Below are 15,054 nucleotides of genomic sequence, written 5' to 3' on the forward strand. Positions count from 1 at the left end.
ATATCCAAGACATATTTTTGAGTGAAATGCCATGTTACAAAACAGCATGAATAACATAGTCTCATTTCCATAAAATTTATATATGTAAATATATCTTAGTCCCTAAATTCCACAATGAAAGGAGTAATCATATCTATGTATGTGTGCATACGTACATATATCTGTGTGTATATATATATATATATCAGAGTCCTTGAGATTTAATTCACAAATCATAAAATTAATCATTTTATAAAGTGTCCAATTTAATGGTTTCTAGTATATTCACAGAATTACACAATCATCACCACTATCTAATTTTAGAACATTTTCTAAATAAGCCTGAAAGAAAACTTGTGTCCATTAACAGTTACTCCTCATGTGCCCAAACCTTCAGTCTCAGACAACTATTGACCTACTTCCTATCTGTATGGACTTGCCTATTCTGGACATTCCTTTAATGGAATCCTACAATGTGACTAGCTTCTTTCATGTAGCTTGTATTCAAGTTTCCTGTATGTTGTAGCATGGATCAATACCTAGTTGCTTTTTATGGCAAAATAACATTGTTTTATAGGGATATACCACATTTTGTTTATCCTTTCATCAGGTGGACATTGCATTGTTTCCATTTGGGGCCTATTATGAATAAGGCTGCTCTGAAATTTTGTGTCCAGGTTTTTGTGTGAACGTATGTTTTCAGTCTCTTGGGTATAGGTATAGCTATAGGAGTATAGCTGTTGGGTCAAATGCTAACCCCATGTTGAAAATTTTGAGGAATTTTTAAACTGGCTGCACCATTTTATAGTCCCCACCAACAATGAATGAGAGTTCTAATTTCTCCACATCCTCTATACTTGTTATTGTGTGTCTTTTTGATTGTAGCCACCCTAGGGGGTATGAAGTGATAATATATATAATTTTTTAAATAATTTTTTTTATGTAGGCTCCATGCCCACTGCAGAGTGCAGCAAAGGGCTTGAACTCACAGCCCTGAGATCATGATCCGAGTTGAGATCAAGAGTTGGATGCTTAACCGACTGAGCCACCCAGGCATCCCTATAAATATTTTTTAATCAACACAATTCCATTCCAAATCCAAGCCTTTGTCCCTCTGTTTGGGATAAAATTCAAACTCTGCAATTCTTGAGGCCATAGATATGTAGAAAGAATAGAAAGAATGGAAAGATGGAAGAAATCAGAGAGTTGGTTTAAAGTAGAGATGAGCAGGAGAGAATGCTAAAATCTAACAGTGAGCTAGACAAGAAGGGTCTCTTGTTTGATTCTAGATCAAAATGCCCCAAATCAGTTTGCTCGGTGATGAAATTGCTGAACTTAGATATTTACCCAGAATGTTTCTTTTAACTGCTATAGCAATTCCTATTGAATGAGATGGTTTTAACAGATGTTTAAGATTCTGTGGAGTTCAAAAAAAAAAAAAAAAGATTCTGTAGAGTTCTAGTTGATTGGTTTTCATTCCATCTTCATAGTCGTATTTTAAATATTCTACATGTACTTGTTAATGGACACAGGGTGGTTTAATTTTATGAAATATTTAATATTCAAAATACATTATTAGGAGACAAACTTCTATATTTCAAATACATATCCTAACAATTCATATTGACTCCTTTCTAGTCTTTTAAAAATAAGTTTCTACTTTACCAATATTTTTGCATTTTTTAGGTCTTTTTTTTTGCCATTTTTTTAAAAGTATGCCCATTGCCTTTTTAGTTCATTGCTATTAGAATTATTTACTTTTATCCATCCTTTAGCATTTTTTTGGATTTTAAGTCAATTTACTCTTTAATCCTTTTAAAATAATTTCACTGTGATAGATAACATATATCAAAATCGGAAGCATTAATCATATGAATCATTTTAGTAATCCTCTCAAGGTGGCTTCAATTCCTTTGAACAGATTTATTCTTTCAAGTCCTGTCATCTTACAAGCTCTTAGTAAGTCAGTATATCCCAACTGCTCTTTATTAGACATCATTTTTTTTTTGCATTTCATTAAGTTCAAGAATTATGTAGTATTTGTTGCAAATCATGGGATTTGGTGTTTTTGGAGTTTTAGGTTTAATTTGGTTTATTTTGGATTTAGCTTAGGCTCAGTGAAGTCATTTTGCCAAGTAGTTTTGCAGTAATTTGTCAGACCACCTTAGCTTAATGTCCATTTCATGTGTGATTCAAATTTCAGACATTGGCCATTTCTCAAATGCTTAAAACTAATGGAAAATATTCATTTCATTAAGCAGATTTATGTAGCTGTAAGCTTAAAAATGTGCAAAAGGCAATGATTTAATTCCTGAATACCACTAATAGTTAAAAGTGGAAAATTAGGTATCTATCATATGAATTGCCCCCAAATCTATTTTTTAGCAAACATTTTTGGAGAAAATTATAACTCTGTGTACCATACTATGCCATTCTTTAAGTTAGGTTTGTCTAAATATACTTCCTTGGACATGACCTGATAGAGCCACCATAATCTGAATAAGCAGATTGTTATTCTTAGATAATATCCTCTGTAGAAATAAGTTTCAGTTGGTGACTGACCCAGGACTACATAGAGTGAAATCAATGGAAAAGTAAATCAAAATAAATTCTTTGCATTTCAAATAAAGGGATTTCTTTTAGAGCTGGTTTTCAACATATGACTTCCTCATAATGATAGGATTTAGGATCTGGTTAGGAGCTTATATTTAATGTTAAATTTGAAGATTCTAAAGAGAGGCTTTGTACCAGTAGGTGTTTACCATACAATGATGTAATGCGCCTATGATCCACTCTGGGAACTACAGCAGGCGTCCCCACCCTCTACGCCCCCTAAAATCAGCATGAAACAAGCACAGTGACTGCTGACTAAAGGTGATAAAAATGGCAGTGGCATTACGGGCTCTGATTCTAGAAAATGTTCCTAGGTGCAGATAAAGCTTCTACATTCTGATGCAAGGACGAAAAATATGAATCCATTTGGTCCAGAGACCTTTACATGGGCTGAATTTTGCCCCCTGCCCTACCAAATTCATACGTTGAAGTCCTTACCCCTAATACCCCAGATCTGACTGTATTTGGCCCTTGGCCCTTAGAGTGGTAATTAATTTAAAATGAGATCATTAAGAGAGCTCCTAATCCAGTATGAGTGGTGTCTTTATGAGAAGAGGAGATTAGGACACAGTTGCGTAGAAAGAGAAGATGATTTGAAGACCTTGGGAGAAGATAGCCATCTATAAGCCAAGGAGAGAAACCTCCAAGGAAACCAACCTTCCTGATACCTTCATCTTAGATCACAAGCCTCAAAACTGTGTGAAAATAAATTTCGGTGATAGAAGCCATCCAGCCTCCAGTACTTTGTTAGGCAGCCCTGGAAAACCAATCTCGAATCTCAAACTTGAATCCCAAATACTCAGCTTTGTGACATACGATATCGAATTGATTTCAGTGATTACAGGCAGATATTCATTCGTTTTAAGACACAAAGCAGTGTTTTGGGGCCTTTTCTTGACTAGTTGTTAAAGGGGCAAGTTTGTTCCACGTGGATGAGGTGGAAGGCACGTCCTGCACATCTGTAAAGTGTTCGAGGACAGACGTCGCTGCTTCTCTGTGCGGGGTAGCAGGGTATAGGCGGTGCGGGCAGTGGTTGTGGGCACAGCCTATCGAATTTAAGGGCACCTCGCTCAGAAGGTGGTGGTGAAGAGCAATGTCACTAAGATGTATTAGGCAGGGCCTGGCTTGCAGTGAATGCTGTCAAAGTGGTAGTTGTTACTTTTATTGTTGTGGAATCAAAGAAATTGGAAGTAAAAAGGACCTTCTAAATTATTATTGTTTTTTTCCTCCTGGTAATAATAATTCCCATGCGCAGCAATAATAATAATAAAAAAATCGATTAAGCAACACTAAGTAATAGTGTAAGTTTTGGTAGGGAAGCGAAAGCCTTGGGCTGGTGGGCAGCCCATCACTACTTGCTACAATCTTTTCTCCTATTTTAACACATCTTCCTTTGGTATCTAGTCTCCCCAGTTCTTTTAATTTTTTTAAAAGATTTTGTTAATTTATTTGAGAGAAAGAGAGAGCATGAATAAAGGGAGAAGCAAAGGAAGAGGGAGAAGTGGATGCAAACGCAGGACCCTGAAATCAAGAGTTGGATCCTGAGGGCACCTGAGTGGCTCAGTTGTGGAGCATCTGCCTTCTGTTCAGGGAGTGATCCCAGGGTCTTGGGATCGAGTCCTGCATCGGGTTCCCTGCAGGGAGCCTGCTTCTCCCTCTGCCTGTGTCTCTGCCTCTCTCTCTGTGTCTCTCATGAATAAATAACTAAAATCTTAAAAAAAAAAAAAAAAAAGAATTGGATACTTAACTGACTGGGCCACTCCGGTGCTCCCTCCCCAGTTCTTTTAAACTTTTATTAACTTCACTTTTGCTTTTTCATACATCTTTTGGGCCCTTTGGATACACTGTTTTATTTCTTCTGAATCTTGAACTGCCTATGTTTTCTCAGTCCTCAGGTCCAGCACCAAAATCTGACTTGGGGGCCTGCAGAATGCCCAGTTGTTTCTAGAATCTTCTCCATCTGGAGCTGATTTGAACAAACGAAATCCTCTGGGCTTCCAACTTTAGAGAAAGATGACATCAATACAAAAAAAAATTATAGTGCCTGGCAGGTTACCTCAAGACAGAATTTGATACATTTACAATATTGAGTTTCAAATTGATGGTGTCTATCTACATCGGAGGGTAGCTGATGTTCTGCTTTCGCTCCTGGCAACTCCCAGACCTGATCTTTGATATCCAGGTTATTTCTGGTTTACTCAGGAGGGTTTATGTCTTTTCAGAGACTGCAGGGTAACCATTGGTCATTCTACAAATGAATTCACTTATAAAACAAAGGAGAAAAAAATCACCATACCAATTCGCAGAACTTTTCCTCGAGGAGTGCATGTAGCAGGACTCAGGGGCAGAAAGGTATCAGCTTTAGGCCCTTTTTCAAACATGTCCCAGGAAAGTGGCATGGACTGAAGACCTCCAGAGGGCTTACTTTGTGAGGAGTTCAGGGAATCAACAAATCTCACACCATCCCATCCCCCTACAATCACTCAGCCTGTGTGGCCAGAACACTGTAGTTCCACTGACATCTCAGGAACTTCCAGCAGCAGGGCCCAATTCTGAGAGGAAACCAGCAGCCTGCAATGTTTAAAGTAGGTGGAATTTTATCTCAGCATCGCCACTTGGCATCTTGTCTGTGTGGATATTGTCCTCTGGAATTGTGCAGTGCGCAGGCTACACAACCATACACAGTAGCCCCTTTTCAGTTCCTATTTCTATGCCTCAGCCCCTGTCTGAACATCTTCCCCCGAGTACCTTGGCCCTCATCTTGCTTCCTGGGGACCTAGACTCTTTCCTAGGGGACTTTCCATGGACCCTCAGCTCCCTGCTCAGGACCTTATATGCTCCCCAACCCTGTCTCTTTCCATTAGTACTTATATGTCCTTTCGATGTTGGCTGTATAAGAGGTTAGACTAACCTGAAAAATCAGTTTATAAGAGGTTGCAAATTGCTGCTGCTGACATTGTCTATATAGTATGGAGTCTGGATCCTAATGAGATTTCAGCAGAACTTGTTAATATTACTCTCATTGATGTTTTACTATGTATTGACTTAGCCGTGCTGTTTGCCTTTTAACAGTGGTTTTACACTGTTGATGGAAGAAATAAATCGAACAGTAGAAATCTCAGCACTGAAGAAGTTGATTTTGTAGGAAACCTTTCTATAAGGATGACATTGAAAGGCCTAAAAAAAAAAAAAAAAAAAGAAAAAAGAAAAAAAAAGAAAGAAAAACAAAAAACAAAACACAAAACAAAACAAAACAAAAACCTAAAAAAATCACCCCTATTTGATCTGCTACAGTATCAGGAATTCTGTTGTCAGGCAAATAGGCGAATGGGTCCTTTAATGAGTGAGAACATTGTGTAGTATGGGAGTTCTTAAATATGAGTTGAGGGCAGCCCGGGTGGCTCAGCTGTTTAGCACTGCCTTCAGCCCAGGGTGTGATCCTGGAGACCTGGGATCGAGTCCGGCATCGGGCTCCCTGCATGGAGCCTGCTTCTCCCTCTGCCTGTGTCTCTGCCTCTCTCTTTCTGTGTCTCTCATGAATAAATAAATAAATGTCTTTCTTAAAAAAGAAAAAGGGGAGTTGAGCATCAGGATGAGTCCTGGGCTGCATCCCTAAAGTTTCTGAGGCATGCGGTCTGGGATGGGAGGTGGGAATTTGCATTCCCAACAATCCCCCAGGTGACACTGATGCTCCTGGTCTGGGACCACTTTGAGAACCACTCATGTAGTGGAAAGAACAGTGGGTCAGCCAGAGGAGACACAAGTTCTAGTCCATCCGGGTCTTCGAACATGTGAGATCCTAAACAAGTTTCTTCAGTGTCCTGAGCCTCAAAGTTCTCCTGTATCACCAGAGGGGTGGCCTGGACTGTCTCCAAGGTTGCCTCCAGCTCAAATTCCTTCCAGTTCAAATTCTGAGCTGATCATACCACATGGTCCAAGATGTGGTGGGAACCAGCCGTAGCCTCACTGGGGACAGCTTCCCTTATTTGGGGAGACCCTCACTTCATTCACAGGTGCAGCGGCCGCCTTTCTGGATCTAAAAGAGGCCTTTCTCCGAGGGAGTGAGTCCTGGAGGCTCAGAGGTGAGAACTCGCTGGTTTTGGCAGCTACACCTACAGACTCCAGAGCTCCCCACACTCAGGGCTCCTGTCCCCCAAATCATCTGTCTTCCACCTATTCATTCCTCCCTTTTCCACCCTCCCCTGAAAGCCACTCATCTTTGTACTGTCTCCATAGTTTTGCCTTTTCCAGAATGTCATATAGGAGTGCATATAGCAGTATGTTGTACATACTATACAATATGTGTGGCACATACATGCAGTGTGCAGCCTTTTCAGATTGGCTTCTTCCACTTAGTAAATGCATTTAAGTTTCTTCTGTATCTTTTCATGACTTGAGAAATAATTTCTTTCTTTTTTTTAAAAAAATATTTAAGTATAGCTGACACACGATGTTACACTAGTTTCAGGCGTACAACATAGTGATTTAACAAGTCTATAGGTTATTTTATGCTCACCACAAGTGTAGCTACCATCTGGCACCATGCAACACTATTACAAACTATGCTGTGCCTTTCATCCTGTAACTTACTCATTCCATAACTGGAAACCCATATTTCCCACCACCGCCCCCCCTTCCTCCATCGTGCTCAGATCCCTTCCTCCTAACCCTCTGGGAACCATCAGTTTGTTCTTTGTATTTATGGGTCTGTTTCTGTTCCTGTTTTTGTTTTTTGTTTTTTTTTTTAGATTCTGTACCTAAGTGAAATTATACGGTATTCATCTCTCTCTGTCTGACTTATTTCACTCAGCATAATACCCTCTAGGTTCATCTATGTTTTTACAAATGACGAGGTTTCATTCTTGTTTATGGCCAAGTAATATTCCATTGAATATATATACTGCATCTTCTCTATCCATTTATCTATTGCTGGATTCTTAGGTTGGATAGCTCATTTTTCTAAACGTTGAATAATATTCCATTATCTAGATGAACCACATCTTTCTAACCCATTCAGTGACTGAAGCACATCTTAGTTGCTTTCAGTTTGGGCAATTATGAATAAAGCTGCTATAAACATCTGTGTGTAGATTTTTGTGTGGATAGAAGGTTTCAGTCCCTCTGGGTACATACCAAAGAGTGAGATTGCTGGATCATCTTGAATATTTAGTTTTGTAAGAAGCTGCCTGACTCTCCTCCCAGTTGGGTATACCATTTTGCATTCCCACTAGCAACATGGGAGAGTTCCCATTAGTCTACACCTGTGCCAGCATTTGCTATCAGTGTTCTATATTTTGGCCATTCTAGTAGCTGTGTAGTGGTATCTCCTCAGATTTACTTGTTTTTAGTAAACCTATGTTAAGCTCAGCGATTGCTTCTTTTCAAAGTTATTCTTCTCCTCTTGTCAATGATTAATCATTCATTAGAAAATATTAATGAAAATAAGCATTAAACTCACTAGTCCAGTAGTTTCTGAAATTTGCTCTTTATCTTCTCTCCTTTCTTTGGAAAGACAGGACAATATTACCTTATGTTGTTCTGGCATCTCTCTTCTTCTCCATTATTTTTCAAAGACTTCTAGCATTGATTTTGAGATCACATTTGCAAGTACTTGGGGCATCCAGGGATATAACTTGTTTGGGCCTGAGATTTGAATACAGTCAACATGGCTAGTGGTAATCATAGCTCCAAACTTGTGTTCCCCTTCTCTCTTAGTGATACTTATTCTCTGTAAGGTTGATGATCATGATCCTGTAGTGAGTATATAAGTAAAGAAGAGTTAAGCAGTGTTGCTTTTATTTTACTCTTTTGTCCAGGAATAATATTAACTTGTTGTCAACCATGTGGCAGGGGAATGAACCATCAGAATGAAGGCTTATTTAGGTGTTTGCTGGCTGGACATCAGGTTGCTTTTATTCCAAAGGAGATCTCAGGGCCCGTGGCGCTTTTTTGTTCCCCTAAGTATGAACATAAGCCATGAAAGTGTTGCTGGTAATTAGTTCCGTAATACTGATAGGAACCTGTTTGGGCTCCGGATTATCTTTTTCTGTATTTGTTTTTGATTATGCAACTACATTGTTAACTCCTTGAAAACACAGACGCATTCCCATACCACTACCATAAGTAGATTGCTTATTACTGATGTGGATATGTCAGTAATATTTTGATTATTCTTTAAAGAAAAATCTAAGAATTTTAAAAAATTGGGCACTGGAGTTTTTTTTGCCTAATTACCCATTTACATAGAAGCATGTCTTTAACTATTACTGTTTTCCTCTGTTTCCCCTGATACATAACAACTCCCACAAACGTCTTGTGGTTTCTACTCGGTCAAAATGTATTTACGAGTTTAAGTGAAAGCCCAATATCACATTTCCATTATTTCTCTGGAATCTTGTACAGCAGAAAGTTTGCAATCGAGTCTCAATTAATCTCTGTTGGATGCCTAATTCTTAGGGAGGTTTACTAAATACTTCAGGTACAATTACAGAACTGGAGTTCAAAGAAAGATAGGCGGATCAGAGAATCAAAATGGAAAGAAAAAAAGAAAAGCAACCTCCAGATGAGAGGCTCAGCCTGGTATGTCATCGTATTTGTCTTGCAGAAATGTATGGTTTAATGGGTCCTGCATCTCAGGTCAGCAGGCTCGGCCCGCTGATGAGGCTGGGGCTGCTCTAGGGTGGGCTGGCAAGCGAGACACCTGCTAGCTTAAGTTCCAAAGGTCTCCTGAGTCATATTACAGAGACATTCCCGAGTAATTTCATTGAGCTGCTCTTAAAGCAGTTTATGTGCACTGCAGTAATGGGTAAACTAGCTATTTTGACACATTGCAAAAGAATGTTTTTGAAAAGAGAAGCACTCCTAGTGAAAACAGACAAATGATTGAGGGATATTTCATTGTAGCTGAACTCGGTGTTGATGTAGGTGTTTAAACAGCCAGTTCCCCACTTGCTATTTAAATATCTATATACTGAATTAGTTATTCACCAGGGGGAGATGTTGAAGAGAAGCAAAAATGATACAATTAAGTTACAAATATAGGAGATACAGTCCAAAATATCCCAACTGTCCTCTTTTTCTTCTTTAACGAGTGTCATTATATTTTGATGTGTTTAATAATACAGCAGAGGTTAAATGAAACATGAAAAAGGGATGTACATTAAAATTGAGATAACTCTTCCTTCAGTGAAGTGGAACCCAGCAGATGTAGCAGCACACTGTAATTGCTGCCTGTTTCCTGTCAGTCTGATTAAGTTGCGTTGTCCCGGCTCCAAGTGTAAGAATCAGTGGCTTCCCATAGGGCACAGCATGGGACGACGGGCTGAAGGCAGTGGCATAACTACGCGTGCCTCCTGCTTCTCCTGGTAATAGTGTAGACACACAATATACATTGATGACATATAAAATCAATAGGCTGTGTAGTGTATTAAGAACACGCTGCCATCCATCTTCTCGGAGTTACGTCCCAGGAAAGCCAACTAAACAATAACACCCCAAAATCTGACGCTCAGTGGACCAATCTGCTAACTCCAGAGCCAACGACAACCGGGAGGCTCGTTTTGTAAAGACACATAGATAAGTTTAGATGGAATCTAAATTTGACCAAATCTGAGATCTCTATCAACTGCTTTTAGTTCTTCCCCCGTCCCAACTGTGTGTTGTGGTTTCTCACCACCCAGTCAGTTGACAAATATTTACTGGGCACCAAAGGAAGTCCGACACTGTGCTAGGATTTGGAGGGGAGAGATCCCAGGAAGTTTATGATCCACTTGGGAAGACAATGCCAACATAACCGAAGAGCTAGGAGATACACTGTAGGAGCGAGACTTGGGAGGGAGCAGCTTAGCGTAGCCTGGAGTAGCGGGAAAGGCCTGGCAGGAGGATGGAGCTGGAAATAGGCCTTGGAGGATGGGTAGGGCTTCAGTGAGGGGAGCGCAAGAGGGAAGGCAGACGCACCACGCTGTGAAATCCTGCTGGCCAGAGCTCCCCTGCTTCTAGAACCATGAGCTCAGGGCACCTGGAAGAGCTAGCTCTGTCCAATTGGAATGGATGGGATGGGAACAAAGTCCCATAGGGATGGACTGGGTGAGTATCCCAGTAAAGGCACCTCCCTGCAGTGATCTCTCACCCTCTTTAAAAATAAGTGTATCCTAATAGCTATCAGAAGAAGTTACTGGTTTACTCTCATTCCCCTGAAATTGATTCGGTTTCCCTAAGGAAGTCTCGGATGTGTGTTTTCATATTTAATTCAATGAAATGCATGGCTGCAATAGAAATGGTGGCATGGTGTGAGGAAAGGCATCATGATTTGGTCCCCGTGAAGTGATTCGACCACCTTTTTTCTGACCGTGTAGAGAGTTGTGTTTCGGCTAAACATAGCCGAAATGACGTATGATAAGTGAACCATAATATACTATGTTATGTTGGATGTAGACAATTTGGACTTGTCACCTAAAAGGGGGCATAGAGATATTGAGTTCTGGAATCTGCTCTAATGTGCTGACTTCATAAAGTCTCAGAGAGGAGATGAGAATTCTATAGAAATGATAAATAATAACAGAAACAATAATTATGTATAAATAATAGTACCACATAGACAAAGTTAAGAGGACGGTGTCCAAGGTAACTCAGAGGAGGGAGGGATGACTTACAGCTGCCAGCAATCAATGCATATTATTTCTGGTATCCAGGTTTGACTCCAGGTAGACTTTAAGTTCATATCCTCAGGCAGTGCATTTCACTTGGGGGCCCCCGGCAAATAAGTTCCTGGGTGTCAACAGCTTTGACTTAATGACTTCCAGTCTAATGAGAAAACTTCAGACCTTGCAAAAGAGGGAAAAAAAATCAGCCAGTCAATCGATTATTATGTGTAAGCCCTTGAAATAAGTTTGGAATAATCATGGTCCTTTATATGTCCAGAAAAGAAGATTTCCTTTGAGCAGTGTAGACACAAATGGACTGAAATGAGATTGGATTAATTGGATTCATCTGTGTAGCACTCAGGTAGTAAGAAGCCAAGCTGGTTTAGATACCTTTAATACTCTTAGATACTCTGTAACCTGTTTCCTTGGCTGTCATTGCTTCCCTAGCACATCCTCCTGCATGACTGGAGGAATTCCAGGGACCCTGCAGTAATTTCACACTTCACACTCTCAGTAGCGTTGGCCTGTCCTTCTATCTGCAATACCATTGGCTTCCGTGTGGCGCCTGCTTTTTCCTTTTCCCTGGCTCCTACGGCTGGCCTTGCGGTTCTCTGTCAACATATTGCCCAGGAGTGGACCGATCTAATGGTCATGGTCAAGTGACATGGGTTAACATCTCTTGCCACGAGGTGTATTGACTCCTGGGACGTTTTCTGCTGCTGTCAGTCTCAGTGGTTTCATGGAGGACTGACAGTTACCTTCCCTCAAAGCTTCTACAAAACTGATTTACATTTTTGGTTACCATACTTATTTCTTGGCAGTCTGACATAAATTTTTGGTAGGAGTGGTGGAATCAAAGGATAATACCATCAACTATTGTTTTTTAAAGATTTTATTTATTTATTCATGAGAGAGAGAGACACACACACATGGGCAGAGGGAGAAGCAGGCTCCTTGTGGGGAGACCAGTGGGGGACTCGATCCCAGGACCCCGGGATCACACCCTGAGCCAAAGGCAGACACTCAACCACTGAGCCACCCAGATCCCCTCAACTATTTTTGAAATAGCTCTTTCCTTCACACAACAGCTGTTAGTCCTTGGACCAAGATGGTCTGACTCCACCCTTTCTTTTACAGCTTATACTTTCTTTCTTTTTTTTTCTTGTTTTATAAATATTGTATTTAAATTCAATTTAGTTGACATATACTATATTATTAGTTTCAGTGGTTGAATTTAGTGATTCATCAGTTGCATATAACACCCAGTGCTCATTACATCAAGTGCCCTCCTTAATGCCCATCACCCAGTTACCCCATCCTTCTCCCCACTTCCCCTCCAGCAACCCTCAGTTTGTTTCCTATAGAGTCTCTTCTGATTTGCCTCCCTCTCTGTTTTCATACTATTTTATTTTTCCTTCCCTTCCCCTACGTTCATTTGTTTTGTTTCCTAAATTCCACAGATGAGTAAAATCTATAGCATAAATCTCTTCCAAGTGATATCTTGGTCCTTCTTAAAAGTAAATGCATGACAGGACAACATAGTCCATTGTCCACGCAAATCACACATGCTGTCGTTCACATAATGCTATCTCCTTAAATTAAGTGTGGATAACATTTATTAGGAGAGTCTCCCTGTTTGGAAAGCAAATTACTTGCTAGGGAGGAAAATATGAAAGCACAATACAGGGCGATTCTCAACTTTGGCAGCATTTACATTTTGGACCAGACAGTTCTTTCCCTGGGCACCTGTCCTATGCATTATAGAATGATTAGTAGCATCCTTGACTTCTACCCATTATAGGTCAGTAACACTTCTCCTTCTATGACAACCAAAAATACCTCTGATCATTGCAAAGGTCTCCTGGGGGGGTGAGGGCGGGTGGAGGGAACGCCTAGTCGAGAATTAGTACTTTAGAAAAGTTACTAAAATACATATTTTTAAAATATAGAACTATTCTACAGCAGTCATGTTCCCAACTTGAACAAATATTGCTGTCCTGAAACTAAAACTAAGACTTTGGGAAAGGTCATCCAATCACTCTAAATCTTCTCAGGTTTTCTACAAATTAAAGGAATGTGACATAAAATCTCCGTATCAGCTGGTAATCTTTGTGAAGTGCCAAAGAATGTGAAAAGAGGAGTTTGTGGTCTATGGAATGGTAGGATTGATAAACGTTCCCAGCAAAGTTACACAGCATATCATTAAACAGGTGGCTTAATTTAGAAAAGAAAGTGTAATCATAGGCACTATGATGGGTTTATGAGAACCAAGCAAACAAACAACCTAATTTGTTTTTCTTTATCTTTTGGATACATTATTAGTTTGGGTAGCACTCAGACACCAACTGTGTGCACAGCAATACAATTCTGATGCTAACCACCTGGAGTTAGTATCCATTCCCTTAAGTTAAGGGCTCAGTCCTCTATGGGATTGCCCACACTTTGGATACAAATGGAGTCTTCAGGACACCCACACTTCTGGCACGCTGGCTTCTAGTCCAGGAGGTTCCCTCCTCAGGTGTGATAAATCACTAGAACTACTCATAGAACTCCGGAAAGTGCTATACTTACAATTACACTTTTATTATAAAGAGCATACATAAGGCTAGGTCTGGGAAAGAGCACAGAACTTCTACGCCCTCTTCTTTTGGTGGCAGGACCTATCACTCTCTCAAATCATCTGTGTTCACCAGCCAGGAAGCTCTGTTGAACTCTGATTTTTACTAGGGTTCAGGCATGATTGATTAAATTATTGACCATGTGATTGAATTCCATCTCTGATCCCCCTCCCTTCTTTGGAGGTTGAGGAGGCTGCAAGTCTCATCTCTAATCTCTGTGGATAGTCTTTCTGGTGACCAGCTCTCTTCCTCAAACTATCTGGGAGTCTTCTAAGTTGCTCATTAACATAACAAAGACACTCCTATCACTCAGGAAATTCCAAGGGCTTTTGAAGCTTCTTGCCAAGAACCTGGGACAAAGACCAGACAAATTCTTTATTATGCCATAAGTAGATAGGGAGAATTGAACAAATCTAACTTTACTTTGGCAAGACAGTTGATATAGAGTGTGTTCCTATCTTAGTGGAAAATGTATAGAAATATTAGCTGGTTAATGGTATAGTCAATGGAATTCATAGTTAGTTAAATAAATATATCCAAAGGGTTTGGATTAACCCAGAAGAATAAAAATTAAATTAGGCCAAAGGAGGCATACCTATCAAATTTCCAGATGACGTACAACTATGAGGGATAGCTAATGCTTTAGAAAAAAACAAATAAAGGTTCAAAAGGACTTCACACATAAAAGCAATACAAAGACATGCACTTCCATAGTCATCAAGGATTCAGGTTCCTTCCGTCATTCTTTTCCGTCTACCATCTTTGCTTTCCATTTTCAGGTTGCTTTATGATCCAGGAGGACTGCTGGAGCTTCACCAATAATAATTATATTCCAGACAAGAGGAAAGAAAAAGAAGAAAGTGAAAATGAGTACATCTCCCAGTCACCATAATGTCTTTTAAAAAGCCTTCCCAGAAGTTCCCCCAAACTTTCACGTAAAACTCATGGGCTTCAGCTTTGTCACTAGGCTGCAAGAGAAGCTAAAAAATGTAAATTTTTTTTAACTGAACACAAAAGCTGTCCTATCTCCAAAACCAACCAACCAACCACCCAAAGAAGCAAACCGATAAACAATGAACATCTTAAAAGTCTGAAATAGGATAAATACTAACATGTTGAAACTAACAAGATGAATAAATCATTTTGATTTTTGTATTAAAATGAGTTTAAAATTTATCAAATATGTCTTCTAAGTATGGTGA

The 15,054-nt window shown here is 39.8% G+C and overlaps 1 long non-coding RNA gene across 1 annotated transcript in view; it reads left to right on the top strand.

The window, feature by feature from the left end:
• The window catches only part of LOC121482160, a 38,268-nt gene extending 23,214 nt beyond the window's left edge, over window positions 1–15,054 (top strand). Inside the window, exon 3 of the long non-coding RNA XR_005985522.1 lies at window positions 14,632–15,054. This is a non-coding gene — a long non-coding RNA (uncharacterized LOC121482160). The remainder of the gene's footprint in view (window positions 1–14,631) is intronic.

This window comes from Vulpes lagopus, chromosome 24 (assembly GCF_018345385.1).
Source record: "Vulpes lagopus strain Blue_001 chromosome 24, ASM1834538v1, whole genome shotgun sequence".
In the NCBI taxonomy this organism is placed as follows: Eukaryota; Metazoa; Chordata; class Mammalia; order Carnivora; family Canidae; genus Vulpes; species Vulpes lagopus.